A 20,341-nucleotide genomic window follows, 5' to 3' on the forward strand; every position below is an offset into this window, starting at 1 on the left:
CAAACTCGCTTCCTGTCTCTGTCTTTTTCAAAAGGTCACTCCCTGTTTGTCTGTGTGGACCAGCATCCAAAAATTGGCAGATGGAGGTTTGTATCACTCCCCATAATCCAGTGTTCCTGTTGGCCAACGCTGGCGTCAAAGGGAGAGCTGACGCAATTTCGATATCAAAAATAGTGTGAAATAACCCGTTTGCACTGCTCTATCAAATTAATTATTTAACAATTTGCAGGAGTCAAACAGATCACTTAAAACACTCACATACACCTTATGACGATCCTTCTTCATAATAAAACACATTTCCATTGTTTGAGTTTCACACACAAACATTATGCAAATCAAGTAACAAAATTCCCACCTTAAATAGATTGTAGTGCTAAGTATATCTGAGGTATTGTAAGCACAAACGTTGGAGAGCACATACGCCCTGATCCACCATAACATTCCACTAAACATATCTGGTGAACAAAAACTTTTACCGATTACACAAACTAGCGATCGTGAGGCATGCGCTGTTCGCCATCTGCAGGGTAGCTGCCATCCGTACCAGCCAGGAGAGAGATCCACACTAATGCAGACCATGCCCACCCGTATTGAACACATGCATGCATGTAATGCAACTATCGGAACAACAAATTGATCAGTTGGTAATTTGACGATTGGGTTCTTAAAAGTACTATATAATTCATAAACTGGTTCTCTCTACTACATTTGAAAGGAGGGAGAAGGGTTCTACTGCATGGCAGAATAGACAGCAGCAAGTACCACTGCAGCACAAAGTCCACTGCGATGTATTGAGAAGCACTAAACACGACAAATTTAAATCGCAATCCAGTCCACAGCAATTGTTGTCATGGCTAGATGTTGGAGACAGCTGAAGACAGTCCCACATCCCGGACGCTCATGTCCTGAGGTCCACATGCAGTCCACCTATCCCCTTGTACGCCACTGATTTCGACATTAAGAGGTTAGTGAAAATTACTGCCATGGCCGTAGCCGCAGTAGTGGATGCGCGAGTATGACAGAATGCACAACCCCGCCCATGGAAGGAATTCAAGGATGACTGGAACGGTATGAACTCCGATCTATCAAATCCTGAGGATTTGTTTGTTTGTGTTTCCGTTTTCTTTGGTGTGAGTTTGTTTACAGCAAAATCGACACCCAGTCCGAGAGAAGGACCACGTGAAGAGTTATAAGGAGAAGGTACCATATTAAAAGTCGATCGACAGGTAGTTAGACAGAGTAGATAGAAGGATGCAGATCGACAAGCAGGATTGGGAGGAAGTTATTTGATCCGGTTGGCTGTCTGAATATGAGAGAAATTCTATTAGGTTAAAATTACATAGGAGCATGAAAACATGTACGATTATACCAGCATGACGGTGATGGGGGGTTTAGGACGTGTTAAATTATTGAAATCGCTAGCATAGCGCTCTCGAGTGTATACATAAGTTTTCATAAAGAACTAAAGATCCATCTCCTGATCTATTCCTATTATAACGGGTAGTAAATAAACAAAGAATTTCTTGGATGTCTTTGAATTATTTAGGCCACTGAGCCAAACAATTTAGCTTTTATAAAAGAAAAACAAAACATTTTCATAAATAATTTGCTGAGGGTTAGTTTCAGTTCAGGTTTAATCCGGTTAATTTCTGATTTACTGTGTATGTGCAAAGTGTTTGTAAGAACCTAATATGTGCATAATGTGCATAAGGCCCAGCAGATAACACAGCACTGGTGAACACATCTCATGCTCTCGAGACTGGAAGAAACCACAGTAAAATGACCAGCAGCTACGAAAGCAAAACTACAGGCTAACTGATCCACTTTCTGCGTTAGGAGACCACAAAGACAGAAAGCGAGCACTGCAAGGCAGCAGGGGCCCACACTACCTGGCATTGGGGGTTGTGTCGTCCCTACAGACTAGTTTCCTCATGGCCAGACAACAGCAGGTGCAGCGACTCATCCATCAAAGCAGACGCAGATAGTGGGATAGCACGTACGAGATTCGTTGATGGCAGAGATTGGACATTGACAAAAACGATTCTGCAATCGGCATTGAAAGTCAAGCAACATGAGCTGGCATCACGTGAAATGGAGATAAGCTAATCCACACTCTGAAATCAGTGTTAACCCGACTCTTACTGCCATACTGTGAACCAGGGGTCAAACAGCACATCCAGTATCCTTATGAGTACCTTGTATAACTATGCTCTTTATTAATGCGTGCAAGATGCAACAACCCATAGAGCATCTTAATCAATGGCAGCCAACAAAAGAACCCTAGAGTGGAGTACTACAGTCCAGTCGATGAAGAAGGCGTACAAATATGCTAATGCAATGTCATACTGAGAACCCGACTCCTCAGCAACGAGCCTTGAGTAGGTCCACACCAGAAGTCACTAATGGATGTGATGTGATGCAGGTCAACAGCAACAGTAAAGGATTTCTCCTTATGAAGAAACAAGGACAATGTCACTCCTTTTCACTCAGCAAGTTGATCTTTGCTTCCCTCCCCCCCCCCTTCCCCACCTACACACAAGAGCTGAAATGAATCACAGTCCCCATAATAAATCTGCTAACCCTGTTTCATATATATATATATATATATATATATATATATATATATATATATATATATATATATATATATACTGTTTAATATTCTTTCTTCTTCAGCGATGGTATTCTGAAAATCTTTGCAGTTTTTCTCTTATATCTGTGTCATTTATTTAACACCACGAAATTCAGTTGTTTCTCAATGTTATGCTATATCATTTACTTGCTAATATATCACTATGTGATTTTTGTAGTCGTATATGTTTGAGTTGTTCTAAAAGTGGGTATCTCAATTTATCACTTTTTGGATTTCCTGCAAACTACTATTTAATTTGTGAATTCACTTATTGTGTTTTCTTTTATAAATATGTTTTCTTGTTGTGATTTATAATGGTTACTTGTTGTGTAATTGATTATTTTTTGTTATTTGTTCATTTCTCCTGTGATATTGTCTGTCAACTATAAGAGTCAATGTAGGCAGCGGCGAGAAGACCTGGGACGCTACTAAGCCAGTGCTTCCAGCATGTGACGATTGTCGCGCTACTTGTGCAGACGAGGACGAACTGGGCTGGGTCTGCCGGCATGGAGCGCTGAGACGAAACTGCTGGTACTGTCAGTTGGTAGAACTGGAAATGAACTTCTGATGCTGCTGGACGGAGGTGCTGATACCGCGACTTGAGGCGTAGGCCGTAAGTGATTTTTCATGGTCCGGGGGTGGCCTAAATAGTCGGCGCGGATGGAGATCCGCGTCGCGCTGTGAGGTCACGTTCTAAGCTGGGCATGTCATTTTGATTTTTGTATATTACCGATGTACATGTCAGAGAGAGAGCAGGTTATGTTACTGTTGAACAATATCTGGTACTGTTGTGGACAGTTTTTACCTCTGCACAGTTTGAGACATTCTTACAGGTAGTTAAAGTGTGGTAGATGATGAACGTATTCAGTAATACTGTGCTGGCTTGTAATTCTATCGACTAAATAAAGAAAGATTAATGGTAAAGGACAGCAGTGATGAATATGATGTATACATTGTAAGGCGAAAAGAATATAAATTTTGAATAATAATATTATTTGTGAATAGAAAACGTTTGAGGTAAGACTGCAGCACTGCACAGCAAGTCGGAATGGTTGTCAGCTAGTGAACTTGCTCGGTGCTGAGAGAGAGATCACCCATTCTTCCTGAGTAATGCTTTGAGATACTAACTGATTAAGCTGTTTGGTTTTTATACAAATTCTTTGTTAACTCTGTACTCTTTTCAAATTACTGTTCACTTTGTTAAGCATAGTATTGTTCCAACCAATGTTACGTGTGAGGATCATGCGAAATTTTACTTTGTCTTTTTGAATACATACATCATTCTAAAATCTTTGTCTTGGAATACGGATTCATAGGAATAGATACTCTTCCCATTTCACTGGTTAAAGGAGGTTTATCATTACACATCACCATATTGCACCATGTGGTATACAACGGTTTGAATATTTATTTACAAATAGAAAGCTAGCTTATCCGCTGCCAGCTTGCTGTTTGCTGTTTGTGCTTTCGAGCAATGCAGAGCAATTTTGTGAACACGCGAGGAAAGTTGAGATTTTGATTAGGACAAGATAATTGTTTTACGTCAGTTGAACTTTTAATATAAAGACGTATTCAGACCAGCTACAGTTCGGTTCAAATTAGGCTCTGCTTCGTTAAAGGTTAGCATACGAGTTTAAGTTCGATAAGAGTTTGTGGGTACATAGTTTTGGCAGTACGTAGGTTTTTTATAGAATGGAAGGTAAATTTGGGCTAAATTTCATACAGAATCATATAGTGGGAAGGTTACATATGTCTACCTTTTTCTACCAAGATAGTTCGTTGGTTCTTTTGGTAATACGTCATCAGACAGTGTTGGGTAACTCCAAAGCAAAAAATTCCGCTGCGCTAGATTTATTAATGTTGTATTTATTTTTCAGACACTTCATTAAAAATTTGTGTTCAATTTCTGAAATTCTGTGGCATCTGACGATTTTTATTACATAAACTATTGGTATAGTAGTAAAGGTTCTGTATGGATTTTTTTATTGTTGAGTATTTGCGTATACGATAGCACATTTTCAGTTTTGTTTTTGTTTGGTAATTGTAGAAATTTTATTTTTCCAAGAAATACTGTTTCTGCACAACAGAGAAAAATATTAAAATCTGTCGCAGCACAAGACAAAAATAGGTGTTACAAAGTAACAATTCGGTACAGGATGAGATAAAACGTATTGAGCAGTCAGTGACTGCCAATAGTTTACACGGGACTGCAGAAAACTGCGCGGATCCACGATTATTAACTAATTTAACGAACAATGTTGAAACATAACTAAGCACGGTTAATGAACGCCGTAAATTCTGAAGTTCAGTCGGTCGGCGATAAGGCGCCACAGTCCAGCGGATGCTTATAAAAGTCGCCACAGTCTGGTAACAGACACGTCACAATAAAGTTTTGCGTCAATGTCTTTTGAACGAACACAACCCACATCACATTCAGTGAGCGATTATATAGAAACACACTGCTCGAATCCGACAAATTTTTTAGAATCAAGTCGTAAGGTGATTAAAGAAACACAAGATGAAGTGAGTAGCCAAATCGAAAAATCACAGGAAAAAATAGGAAACCACTTAAGGAAGAAATAAGAAAAAACACAGGAAGAAAATAGCAAATCACTGAGGTAAGAAATTAAAAATGACCTTCAACCAATACTTAGCAGTTTTGCAACTAGACTAGGTGACCTTGAAACAGAACACGAAAACGTCAAAACAAACCAGCGTAATTACAAGGGCGAGTTTTTAGCAAAAATCAACCTTTGAGATGAGATTCTGAAGACGAAAAGGAGCAGTTAATCACAGTTAAAGAAAAAGCTGATGACTTAACAATGAAAATGACAAATTTGTCATCCAGTGCCGATAGAGATTCAAATGACTCAATGCCAGTACAATTTTCAGACACAGCAGAATACCAGTCATTAAGAAATTTTAAAGAGACCCGAAGAAAATTAATCGGGAAAATAAGCGTTATAGGAACACTATGAAAGAAAAAGTCAAGCGTATTGAAAGAAAGCTTACCTGCTACCACGAAAAGGATGAATTTATTCGTTTACATTCATATTCAGAAAACTTTTGTCACCATACAGATTTATGCGTTTATGTGATTTTTCACGAGAACAGTACCAAACATTCGGATACGACAATCAGTCGTCGACGTGGTGCCATAGAGGACAATTTGGTTCACGCAAAAATCGTAATTTCGATTACAAAGACTTTTTGTCAGTACCTAAATTCAAACCTTTAAGGAATTACGGTAACAAAACTTACCCTTAAGCTTGGATTGATCAGTTCCTATGTTATTTACCGTAAAAATGGCCACTTGAGCACAAATTCTGCCGTTGTTTGGAAAATGAACCTGCAACAAGAATTCGGGCAATAGTGAGAGATAGCTAAAGCGTTAATCAATCCTACTGAGCATTTTGTCAGCCTCCTGGTCATAGGCCAGCAAGATCGGGTAAAACATTGCATTATAATGTTATGAAACTTTGAACAATCTGTCTTTGAAGACATGGTACACAGGAATCACTACTTATCAAACACATTTATTTCGTCAGAGCTGTATCCCGTTTGTTTAACAAAGTTACCCAGACATTTGGGACATTTAATTTTGGCCGGTAGCTCTAAAGATGTCTTAGAAAACTTTCAAACAATACTTCAGCAACTGGCATTGGACAATGACAGCGATTTAACGAAAAAACACAATACCAATCACAACAGAAATTACGACAAGCAAGACGCTTTTGCACCGCGTGAAAGCAGCAGGTATGGGAACTCGCATTACAATCATAACCAAAGAAATGATTCAACTGGCTCTGAGCACTATGGGACTTAACTTCTGAGGTCATCACTCCTCTAGAACTTAGAACTACTTAAAGCTAACTAACCTAAGGACATAACACACATCCATGCCCGAGGCAGGATTCGAACCTACGACCGTAGCGGTCGTTCGGTTCAGGTCTGTAGCGCCTAGAACCGCTCGGCCACACCGGACGGCCAACCAAAGAAACAATTACATATGGGATAACCGATTCGTCCGTATGACGCACAATTTTGGCAGTGGAATAATGATTATTGTGAAATAAAAATGAACAGAAATCACAGGAATTACGATAATGAGAATAGGCGTAATCAATATAATATAATCACAGACAATAACTCAGATGGTAATCATGAAAGTTCTCATGGGCACAGCTCAAGTAGAACAAATCCGCAGAATACATGGCACAACAACAATTACGCAAATAGCAACCAATTCAGTCACAATAATCAAAGTCATAATGCACAGTGACAAAATTCTGGAAGTGCAGGACCAGCGCGGCAGATAGCAGTAATTGAAGTCAAGAAACAGCCCTGCATGCTGCATAAGCCATAAATTAAAAGACCTCATTACCAAATACTATACATTTGAAAATAACTACGCCATACATAACACACATGAACTCATAAGCTTAATTAAAGACATCCACATCCCACCATCAGCTAAATTAGCATCACTAGACATAGTCAACCTGTACAAGAACATCCCTGTCAAAGAGACTATTAACATTATAAGAAACAATCTGCTTAAATATAAGAAAATTAGTGTTACAGAGATCAGTGAACTCATAGAAATACTTTCACTTATTCTAGAGCATAATTACTTTAGCTTCAACAACAAACTGTACCAACAACATGATGGTTTGGCAATGGGAAGTAGCTTAGTGAGATATTGGCTGACATTTACATCAACCATATAGAACAAAAATTCATCTCTGCCAACCAGCACATCTCAAACAAAATAATATACTACAGAAGATATGTTGATGATAAAATCCTGCTTTTTGATGGTACAAGCAATAAAATAGATACAGTAGCAGCAGATCTAAGCAAAATGCACAAAAATATGAAATTCACAGTTGAACATGAAACTAATAAAAGCATTAACTTTCTTGACCCGAAAATTTGCAATAGTAACAATAAACATCAGTTTAGTATTTACAGAAAACCTACCACCACAGATGACAGTATTAGCAACTCATCTTGCCACCCCCGCCAACAAAAAATGGCATATTTCAGAACGATGCTACACCGAATTACAAAAGTACCAATGAGTGACACAGACCAACAAAATGAAATCAATATAATTAAAACAGTTGCTCATAATAATGGATATAAACCCACAATAATAGAAAAACTCCAAAACAAAATGTAGACAAAAAGCACAGATCCACTTCACAGCAGCCACTTCAAGCCAAATCACTGTGCCACTGAAGCCAAACCTAAATATGCTACTCTCCCATACATAGGCCCACTTTCATACCAAATGGCAAACTTATTTAAAAAGAGGAAAAATACACAATCAGCTTTTCCACAAATGATAAATTACAACAAAAAGTAATCAATGATGTAAATACCTCCAAGAGTCCCTACTGTAAATCAGGAATATACAGACTCAAATGTGATACATGCCCAAAATTCTACATTGGACAGACAGGCAGAAGTTTTGAAATTAGATACAAAGAACATATTGATGCTCTAAGACTTGATAACTTGAACAAATCAGCATTTGGAGCCCATATTGCTGAAGAAAACCATTCAGAGGGAAACATTGAGGATAACTTAAAAATTTTGCATCTAGCAGAAAAAGGAGCCACTATGAATATATTAGAAGAATTAGAAACACACACACACACAAAAACAGCACCCCAGACTATATCCTTAACGAACAAACAGAGTTAGCTAACACCTCCTTCCTGAAAAATTTCCAAAATTTACTTTCCAGCCTCCAAAGCAAATAATATTAATACACCTATCTGCAGATAAAAAAAAATGGTTCAAATGGCTCTGATAACTATGGGACTTAACTGCTGTGGTCATCAGTCCCCTAGAATTTAGAACTACTTAAACCTAACTAACCTAAGAACATCACACACATCGATGCCCGAGGCAGGATTCGAACCTGCGACCGTAGCGGTCACGCGGTTCCAGAATGTAGCGCCTAGATCCGCACCGCCACTCCGGCCGGCTATCTGCAGATCAAGTAGCAAATTTACATGTTACTATAATTCTTATGATGCTAAATGTAATTAAATAATATACTATTTTACCTATACAGTTCTAAATATATATAAAAAACTTTGTAATTAAATTAGCAATATCAACTCAAAAATTCAATGCCTCTATACTAATGTAAAAGGCATTACAGTTGTGTAAATGAATATGTGATCCTTTCCAATCATAGGACATCATCGTCAAATGTGACGATATATCATAGCATCTGTGATACTCATATGTTTGGAAGCTCTTTGTATGTATCAAAACATGTGGTGTGTGGTAGAAATGATCTCAGCGACAAATCTAAAGTGTTCAGTGAGAACTATTTACGTGTGCAACAACGAGGATGCAGTGCGAATGCATTTACACCTGTTGGACGAATGTTATGAAAACAAACACTCCAAACCGACGTTTCACGTAAGTCACATGCAACTAAAATCTGTAACGCAACCATCTGTGTGTGGCGTGTTTATAATTATGTATTATTTATATTTTAGGACAATTAATCTGTAAAAAAAATAAAAAAAACACATCACATGTCATAAAGAAAGCGTGTAAACCGTCTGAGGATGAATCACAACGATTCCAAACCGGTAACAGTATCCTTTGAATAAAGGAACTGAAAGTAAATTTGTGGCTGGTTGCTGTCCTGACATCATCAACATTTGTCTTCAAACAACAGCCACGGTTTCCATCATGTCATCATATGACAAAACTGCATGAAGTCAGTTTACCAAATCCAAGAGATAAACGACGATGAACCAGTACAAGACAATAACTCGTGACTCCGGTTAGCAAACAATAATGGGGTCACACGAAACACTCTGCTGTGCGTTTTGAAGACATTTGAGACATTTTACTGGGAAAGAGTGATGACAAACAAAACTCTGTAGTACACCCAATAACAAATATTTCAGTAGGCAACACTACCCTTTCCGCTGTCCTGGATTCTGCTAGTCTGTGGTCAGTGGCACTGCATTCCACAAATGTATGACAACAGTTTGTCCGACTTTAGCTTTACGTAAGATTAAAATAAAAAGGCTATTTCTAGAAAGAATGTTTACTATTTTTGTCAAGGCTATAACTTTTTTATAAATTTCTTGATTGTTCCTCTTGGATCGACTGAAACAGTATTAGGAGTAGATTTTCTAAACCAGCATAAAGCCGTTTCGAATTTCAGTGCATAACTCACCATCGTCTCCGGCTAATTAGATTTTTCTAAATGACCGTGTACCTAAAGTCCCTAATCTGTTGGGGAAAGGCATCTACTCCGAAGAATAATGCAAAACCGAGAGAAACAGATGAAGTTATAACCGAATCGTTACTGCACAGTACTTTAGCAATGACGGTTAGAACAAAGTTCGCTTAACTTTATATATTTTTAGTACGTAAACTAATTTTTAATTAAATATTACTCTGTTTTTAGCAAATGAATTAATATTGGCTTTTTCATCATCCTATTTCTGACATTATTTATACTGCAGCCAAAGGTTTCATTATTACATAATTGTCCAAAAGTTGGAAAATTATGTTTTGATAATCTAATAAATTAATGTTCACTTAATTTTCAGTTCATTTTTTAATTATATCGGTTCATACAAAGGGATAGGATGGATACTACTTGGATAACGACTTAGGAAAATTATTTGTGTGACAATATGCACGAAAACAAAGTTATGTAAGCAATAAAATTCCAACTATGCTGGTCAGCCTATTACACTTCTAGTTATAAAAAGTTTAGATCTTACTTCACTTTATGATGCTGTTTGTTTGTCGAGTGGCTACATTTAGCGGTAATACAGGGCTCACTTTGATCTTCTTGCCATACCATAGCCAATAACAGGGGCCCACAGTACTCTTGATGTTATGTGAATTACTCTTGCTGCATTTGTACTGTGCCCAATAAGTGCCATAGCTTGCCCACATGAAACATCCGTCAAACTAACCAGTTCAGTTTTCACTGTTCCGCTCTTCGGAAACATACTTTCTATCTCTGCACTATTGCAGAGACACATGTCCGCCTCCGTAGGGCAGCGGTAGCGTTACCGCGTACCACACAAAGGGGCCCGGGTTCGATTCCCGGCAGGGGATTGAGTGTTGTGCATCCTTCATCGTCATTTTCATGATCATTGACACGGAAGTCGCCGAAGTGGCATCACCGAAAAAGACGGCGGCCGAACCCAGAAGGGAATATCCCGGCCAATAAATGCCACACGATCATTTCCATTGGCATAGCCACACCGGCGAATACACGCAACTACTACCATTTTCGGTGCGCTCGCACGCCCAGCGATAATGCTTTTACAATTTATTACACTCTTTGATAATAGCTTTTCCCTGACTAGGCCAGCGTGTCTACTTACAAAATGTTGACGTTCCATGCGTATTCTCTTTCTTAATTAACAGCCTTTGTAACTTGACAACATATTTGCAAGAATAATATTCAGCACAACTAATAAAACAAACTTGGTAAAATACGTAGAAAATGTATGATCATCCACAGAGTTGTGGTGTTATAAGTGACACCGAAGTAGGAATGGAAGTGGAGGGTAAGTCAGTTATATTAACTTTTCAAGACTGGATCTCGAAACAAGAAGCAGAAGTAAATTGTATATGTTTCTTGACAACGAGGCGTGGCGGGTTTAATCTTGCGGCATGGCATCCCGGTAACTACTTGGGTTGCCGATATCGAGCTGATCGTATAACGCGAGCCAAGGTGGTTTGGTCGAGGTGCGTGTTGCTCGTTTGGCGGGGCCTGGTACAGTCAGCTGGCTGGAGGGCTCGTGGCTGACACGTAGTGGCTTTTGGGCGACTCCGACTGTCCAGTACAGGCCTCTAGAAGCCGTGACCGGTTAAATCGGAGGCAAGCCTTGCTGGCTCGCTTAAGGGTTGGTAGCGGCGAGTTGCGGGAAGAGCAGCGAAAGTCGCGTGCGGGGCAAGTTCCAGAACTACTCTGCAAGCTTAAATTTTACTGCACCTCGAAGGACTGGAGACAATAGCGCCTCGGCTTGCACTCGTGATAGTCACGGCTCCTTCACATCTGAGTGGAGTTTAACGCTGTATTCTTATTTTTTGGGTACTTGATATTGCAAGGCCCTGTTTGTGGTAATATGGGATTGGACATGTTATATTAACGCCCCTCCGAGTGATTGTGTGTACCATCATCGATCAGTGTAACCGATCGCAATTTGTTGCTCTGGGTCATATTCCATGCAAGTGTACGAGTATTGTCTGCCATAAATGGAATCGACGAAATTAAATTTGTAACAAAATCTGTGCCGGAGGCAAAGCACCCCTTGTAGATATCCCTTAATCATTGCTTTAGGGGGCGCTGATATTTCGTGTTCTAAATCACAAGAAATTTTAACGACGGTTAAGCTTGATACTTGTATGCGCAGTCGCTTTCGCTGTAAGTTAAGATTTCCTACATCTTAGGCATTCTTGTCTGTCGCCTTATTTGGACAGAATACTGTTCTCTTTTGATATGTTTTGGCAGGGTAGCTCTGGCAGTGGACGACGCATTCATGTTACCTGGGCCAGGAGCAGATTTCTTTCTGCTGAGGCGGCATCTCTGTCATCGCACGACGTCTGGGTTGGCCAGGAAACTGGGGCCTCTGCCAGCCGCGTCGTGGTGGCTCAAGTTAAGTAAAGTTGATCGTTTGATGCGGACCACGGCAGAGTGTCACCGATTAGTTGGGAACCATTACTCTGTCCTGTTTGGTGAATGCAGTAAACTCATGGGGTTTAAAGTGTGTTCTGCAAGTCCGAAGTTCCTCCTCACTATACCTGCTCTTTAACTACTCGTTTAAATCTTGCACCTTTATTTGCTACTTCTTGAGTGAGTGAAGTGTTAAGGCTGTTACTTATCGATATGAACTGCTGAACCTTTCCTTCGACCCACAGTCTTCAGCTAACTCCACTCATTGTGAAATTGGCATGCTTGTTCCTTGTTGGTTGTGATAGCCGTCTGCTGTAGTTCTCAGCTCACCTTGTATTTTGGGCAACTTCGTTTTACTAAGAGTCACTGTCAACGTTACTGTTGTTGTGTAACAGTTGAGTCACATTCAAGTTGCATGTCCTCCAGACTTATCTTGTTTTTTGGGAAATTATATATCTATTTAGGGGTCATAATCAGTGTTTCTGCTGATGTGTACCAGTTGGGAGTCACATTTAAGTTGTATGACTTCCCTGCTTTGCCTGTATTTTGGGCGATTGTGTATTTTATTGCTTGTGGGATTTTTATTAAGGTTTATACATTGTTACGGACTTTCCAACAGCTACAGTTAGTGGTGTTATCTATTACCCTTTCTGTATTTTGGGTGGGCGTTATCCACTAGTTTAATGTCTTACCCATGCTTGAAATTGTTAGTACATTTAGTGGCTGTCATTGTAATTCGTTTTACTGATAAGGTTGCTTGTTGAACCCGCTTACAGCCACGCCTAGTTAGTGTGACTTCTTTCTTGTATTTGGGAACTGCGTACTCCTGGTTTCAAGCCCAGCTCTTAACGGTATAAATTGTTAAAGTTTGTTGTTAATTAAGTGAGCCTGTTCAAGTCTGTTAAGTGATTGTGAGCGTTGTTATTCTTCTAAAAAGGTTTTCTATATAGTGATTATAATATTTTTGCCAAGAAATATAGTGTATTCCATAAAGCAACGAATGATGAAATATGTGGGTCCACCTTCTATAAGTTTCTACTTAAAAATTAACCCAACCTAGTTGTGAGGAATCAGACAGATAATACATCGCAAATTCCATCAGAATACTTTCTTAACGACACAAGTTGTGCATATACTTTTTACGATGAAATGGACCAGGAAATCGACGTACAGACATGGGTAAGAGTAGTGTACAGCAACTGACGGAAAGGATCTTGACATTTTGGGAACACATTCCGTTGCTTTTACACATTGTGAAAGAACTTTTAAGGGTTTGGAGTATAAATTCCAGCTCACCTGGCGTTGAATGGAACAATAGGTGGGAAAAATAACAATCTCAGTAAAAGACGAGAAGAAACTACACTTATTATGAAGGATTCATGGTGATCTATTTACTCAGACAGGAAAAGCTAAACACACAGATAAATATCAGAATGTGGAGGGTGTCATGGAACCAATGGAAGGACTAGTGAGTTGATGACAGTCTACATACTGTTTTCCTGAGGCTCACGGCTCTCATTCGCACCATACCTGTGCAGCGCTCATAACTAGTTATTTCCCATGGTATTTGTAAATAACAGTACGTAGAAAACGAAGCGATTGTACAGGGTGAGCTACGATTCATTAGAAGAATACTGTGAAACTGCGAATGTTCATCAACCCAGCATTTACATCTACATCTTGCACTCTGCAGGCCTCCTGAGGGTGCGTGACGGTGGGTTGTTTTTGCGTCTGTCTGGATCCGCCGCCTTCATGAGTGGCATCCGGTCACACACTGTCTCGCAACTTTCGTCTTAAACTATAATAGTCAAATACTTAATAAGCAATTGGATTTACGACATTTCTTGATCAAGCAAACCTCCACGTATTTTGCACGAAATTTGTAACTGATGGTTTTACAGGCATTTTATAATGAAATTATAAATTATATGGTTCCAAACTCACCAGTAGGCAAAAAATAAAATTGTGTAAGTAATATCAAGATCGGCCCTATATTATAGAAGTCAGAATATTGTACTAAAAATGGAGAGAAGCGGAGTGATTGGCTGGTAACGTCTGGGCACAAACATTCGGCGACCCCTGCGGTTCGGGAAGTATGTCAGTCGACAGCAGTCGATTATGTTCTAGAGAATCTATGCTGCTGAAAGAGGCATGATGACTGCATAGTATTACGGACTATAGAGAGTTCTGTGGAAGCTTCGTTCCAGCTATTACGGTACTAGACTTGGTCTACGCTACTGTGTGGAACCATCATTTATTTGACGAACTAATCACGCCAGACGAGACGTGGCAACAACTGAGCATTTAGTAGCATAGGAGATCTGATGCAACTGCACGCTTGTGCTTTCACTGAGAATCTAAAATTTTTTCAAGCATTGAGATCGCTTGTCCCCAGAAAGGCCGTTCCTAACCATCACTCTAAGAAATTTACTTGGAGAATAACAAATAGTTTTGCTGAAACTTAACTTGGTGGTCTGTTTGTTAGATACAGCAAGAGAAGTATGAGTTGACTCACACTCACCGTTTCGATGGCATCTTAATTTGGGAAAGAACCCAAAGACGAATGGGAAGCGATTGTCGTGTAGCTCTCTGTTAAAAACACATATTCAGTCTCCTCAGAACATCCAATGAAAGATAAATAGTTACCTTCCTTTTCTAAGCTTCGTCAGAGTCTGAATACAATGTTTTACCGCCTCTTCCACTTCTCTGCGAGTCCCTCACGCTTCTCATGTTCACATTTTCTTCCTTCCCGTAAGATCCATCTCATTCGTCCTCCATACCCTATGTTCATCGATTGTACGACACAATACTTTCCATCATCACCTTGCTCGCCAACATGTGTACAATCTCAGCCACTTATTAACCCTCTGACGGCCTCATACCGATGTTGTCCAGTCCTACGGTGCCACAAATTCGTCTTAATAGACTCACTCTTGTAGCAAGCAAGTTTCTTGCTTATCGAGAGAGGTAAGGTAATTTCACTACAAACCACAAGACTCAGCGAGGAGTAGCCGGACATCCGGGTGTTTGTTTCGCTGATTCTGCTACTATTTCTTAGGAAACACTACCTATAGATTTGTTTCAGTTTAAAAATTCTTTCGAATGTAGCTATAAATGTCACATCGTTTATACCATCCCAAAACTGCTAAAGAGGTTTGTGGAAAGACAACAATCAAAATATTGGGACTGACAACTATAGCCTCGCTTCCCACGGTATGTAAAAAGTAAAGGAAAAGAAAAACAGAATGAAACTTAGAACAGCAAAGCTAGAAAATTATCAGTAAATACACTCGTGAATGAGAGAATTTGAATGGGGGTGGAACTTATCACTATATTGGAGATTTATGTCTATTGCAGATCAAATGAACGCTGTCAACAGATGTCATGTACATGCAGTCTCAGTAGATGGGTTGTTAATTTCTGTTTGTTATAGATGAAGCTATACCTGCCTTTTATGCGCTGTCTGCAAGACAACCCTAAATTTGCCGACTGCCAGTGGGGTTAACATTCTGCTCTCGATGAGTGCTAAATCTCACGACCTTCTAGAATCAAGGACAGTCACAATGTTACCTGCATTCTTCGATCAGAAACACTCCTTTCACTTTGACTGGTAACAAGCACACCAAACACTGTGGAATGCTGAGATTGCTTGTTGAGCAACTGCTTGTTGACTGCTGTTCCTCCTGCGACATACAATCTGCATTATTTTCTCAACGTAGCCCCTGGACACCATTGGAAGTCTTCTGGTGTCTACAGACACAGATGGAATCTGATGAACTGTAGAAGTGGAAAATATAAGAACAGTGAACAGCCAGTCTGTGGAAGTCTCCGTGACTGATAGAGTAACATTTTGGTTGTCAACAATAATCAGAACAGATTAAAATTGATGACCCAGAAGGTAACAAAGGTTGGATACTGAGCGTTTAGTAAGTGCAGCACACAGTAATGATCGTTAGCTGTCGGGTTTGCTTATCACTGATGCGCTGCAGCTACTGTCACATCATTTGCTGGAAGACACACAGTCATTGTTTGTGAATGTGCATCTTCGTGTAGCGCTGAGTGGCAAGCATCCCTTGTTTGATATATTTAAGATGCCATTACTGCAGACAATTCTACTGTATATGTCGCACAATACTGAACACTCTACCAGACATCACAAGCGCAATGTCTACCAGAAAACTCTCGCTTTCCGTGGGGGCCGACTCAACACTCAGCTGCTCGATAAACACTTTTAATTTATAATGTGACTCCGTTCAGGGCCCACGTGGATTGATTAATGTATATTTTATGTAACATATAGGGAAAATCCTCTGAGAAGTAATGTGTTTCATTGAAAAAACAAATTAATAGTGTGTTATATTATTCCCTATTAGACATTTTTCCTGTGAATCATTTGTCACCAGGCTAAAGATGTGAATTGTAGAATTCTGGGGTCCCTGATATTTAAGCAAACAGTCTCTTTGCCATCCGCAGGTGATTCCTGGTGACTGGTGCTCTGCTTTTGTCAGTGTCCTATGTAGCAACCCAGGATGTGGTGGGCTGACTATAGCGTCACGGTGATAGGCTACGGAACACTGAGGCGGAATACCAGGCTGGTGGAGGCAAAGAATGAAGCGGCTGTCAAAACTAATATTTTATTTTCTACTTGTGCCTCAGCGCTTGTTTGTGCAGAGTAATGACCAAGCCCCCAATCCGTGGAAGAGGCCTGGGTAGCCAAACAGATATCAGCTAGGGCCCGGCCAGCAAGTTGAGCCCAGTCTTATAGACCTCAGAGTACGTCACGCTACCAGGTTTCGAGAGTAGCACCACCGGCACCTGGCGTCAGCGGCACACGAAGACGGACGCTGAACTTGCTGTGGTAGACTACTGTGCAGCAGATGACGCATCCACTGAAGTGATGGAAGATGGCTTCCATGCATAGATGCGACCAGCTGCTCCCTGGGCAGGAGCCAAGTTGCTACTTCCTGGGCAGGAGTCAAGTTGTTGCTGGAGTGATCCCAGAAGGCTCGCTGTGTTTGTGGCCCTAAGTATGGACGCTGGACTTAGTGCAGGAAGCTAGTACTCGTGAATGTTGCTGTCGGCTACATGAGGTGACCTCGTAGTGTAGTCCCGACGCCCTGGTTGACTGCTGGACTGCGAATAATCTGCTATGAAAGTAGCAGCTATGTGCATTACATAGCAGGGAACTTGTTGTGACAATGCGCCGCTCCTAGTCATGTTCTCGGCAACACCAATGAAGCCCGTTGGTGGAGAAGTCCCCTTGCCTTTGTTGTATATTAGCGCAGCTCTGGAAGGCTTCACTGAGTGAGCCTTCCTCGTCTTGCATTAACTGCCTAATACCCTGCTTTCGCGAGCTACCAGAGACTGCTGCTGTAGTCCACCAGACATTCTCACAAAATGGCTCAAATGGCTCTGAGCACTACGGGACTTAAAATCTGAGATCATCACTCAGCTACACTTAGAACTACTTAAACCTAACTAACCTAAGGACATCACACATATCCATGCCCGAGGCAGGTTTCGAAACTGCGACCGTAGCTGCAGCGCGGTTCCGGACTGAAGTGCCTAGAACCGCTCGGCCAAAAAGGCCGGCGACATTCTCACTGATTTGCGCATAAAATTGTGGCGGCATCCCATTACCTCGCGCCACGGGAAGACGTGGCCTCTTTGGCCTCAGTTATGAGCGATCTGCAACAGATCCACAAGGTTCAGAGATAAAATTTTACTTATAAACCACACATTTTAGATTTCCTCTTACGCTACTAAATTGCTCATTCCTACCCCAGTTAACAGATCAATGTCCTATCGCATCATGCCATTACACTACTACATCTTGAACATTACCTGTTAGTTACCTGAAGTCTGTTCTGGTAGGGTAACCACGTGAAAACCTACTGCTCTACCTTCAGTACCCATCCTAATAGGAAAGCCTAGGCTTAAAGTACTTCTGTTGAGCACCTAACGGGTTTAAAATAGTTTGCTATAGGATAGGTTAAATAGAATATTGAATGATTGCTGAAAGTTACACAGCAAGTTGTGGGCCCTTAAAAGATTAATTCTGTAAAGATATGGGATTCCACTAACGTGGGAATGAAATGACCAATCTGTTACTTCTGAGAGGCAAACTTAAGCTGCAAACACGTCCGAGAATCATGCTTATTTTTGACTACAGACTATTATTTGAAAAAAGGATACGACTCGGCGGGAATAGACATAATGCGATTCATTTGTTGAACTCACCGTCATCGTAACATAGATTTGACTGATACAAGTGAACAAAACGCGATAACGACAGAAAGCGACCTAACACGGCCTAAATGCCGACTTCCACAGAATCTCAAAAAACTCCAGCCACCCGTGAAGGCACACTTTTTGTAGCCATCCGTCGCACTGCGTGCCCCATCTGGCCCACCCATTACCGCTCTCTAGTCGCTGCACCATCGATGTACCAGGCCACTCTCGTCTGTTCGAGAATCATTCGAGCACATCAGGACATTCTTAGGTGCTTAGGAGAGGGCAATGAAAAATTCTTTAAAACTGAGAGTTACCAACATTATAATCTATCCCGCCAGACTTACAAAACTTTCTATCTTCGTCAGAATCTATACCTAGTCTCTCGTTCACCGTCCCCACTCTTTCACGAGTGTTGCTTCGCATCCAAAATAAGAGGATTAACTCTTTAGATTTTGAAACATACAAGACTTACAACTCTGTCTTCCTTGTCTTTTCCAGAGAGGTGCTCGGCCGCAAGTAGAAGGGGAAGACAGGACCGGTGAATCTGAAACACACAAATTGAAGGCCGTGAGAGACACGCGTTTTTCTGTTTCCTTCCAGTCCTGCGTTCCTCTCTCAACTCCAAAACTGGCTGTCTCTACTCAGTGGTGGGGAGGAATGTTCGTTAGAACTCGAAAGTGGCAATGATTATCTCCATGGTGGTCCCACATTTAGTCACCTTCCACATTCAAAGACATGTTTCTCACTTCCAAAGCAACTCAGTTGGAGGGTAAAGATAATCGTTAATGTTTGCCTTCTTGCTGGCGCGAGGCGCGTCTTTGTCACTCTCAAAGTAACGTAAAGTTGCGGGGGTAGGAGAGGTTTTCGTTAACGTTTGAAAAACCTAACCATCGATCCCGCTCTTACTGTATTTTATCCTTCTCTGCTTGTAGCAGCTCGCCACCATTACTAGTTATCGTACATGGAATAGATATAATGCAACCCTTCTTGCTGGAAATGAGGTTTACGTTCCACAATCAACACTCGGAGGATCCTGTCCTCCTCCTGTCTGTGAATAACTACAATGCACATCTGTATGTGTGAGTTTAAATCACCTGGGTTGGACACACTGGAACATTTCCCATCTGAAAATGCTGCAGTTGCTCTTGTGTGATCACCACATATCTAGCCCCCTCTTCAGATATCACCAACACCCCACCTATCCTCACCTATACAGACTTCCCTATGGTTCCCCATTTCACCGGATAGCGGTGAATGGTGCATGCTTCCCCGCTACTGGGAACGTAACCAGCATGTGCAACCACGCCTGGTCAGTTCTCACCTCTGCTGATGTCATTTGGTAATAAAAGATAAAGTCGGCTTACTGGGCGCCAAAATCAATCACAGGTCTCCCTTTGCACTTTCTGCAACTTCGACAAATATTGCGCTAGTGATAATAGGACAGGAGTCACCTGCCCATGTAATGCAAGATGAATAGCTTCCCGTAAGATCGTCGCTATCATTCGTGCAGCCCATACGCCGTCTGCTAACGATTGTGTCAGCATTGTCATAGTGACTCTTGATTCCAAGCTAAAATTAAGTGAACATCCAAGAAATACACAAGGTTTATTGACGAGGGCGTGGGCTGCAACACTCTTGACTGGAATGCGATTTTTCTTGTCTCCTGATGTTGTAGTAAGTTCATTGTTTTCTATATTTTTATATACTGTAGTGCGACGACGAGGTCGATATCTCCTGTAAGGCATGTTGGCGGCGTTCAATGCAGTTGCCTGTGCAGCAGCGACACACAG

Source organism: Schistocerca nitens, chromosome 6 (genome assembly GCF_023898315.1).
Source record: "Schistocerca nitens isolate TAMUIC-IGC-003100 chromosome 6, iqSchNite1.1, whole genome shotgun sequence".
NCBI classification, from domain to species: domain Eukaryota; kingdom Metazoa; phylum Arthropoda; class Insecta; order Orthoptera; family Acrididae; genus Schistocerca; species Schistocerca nitens.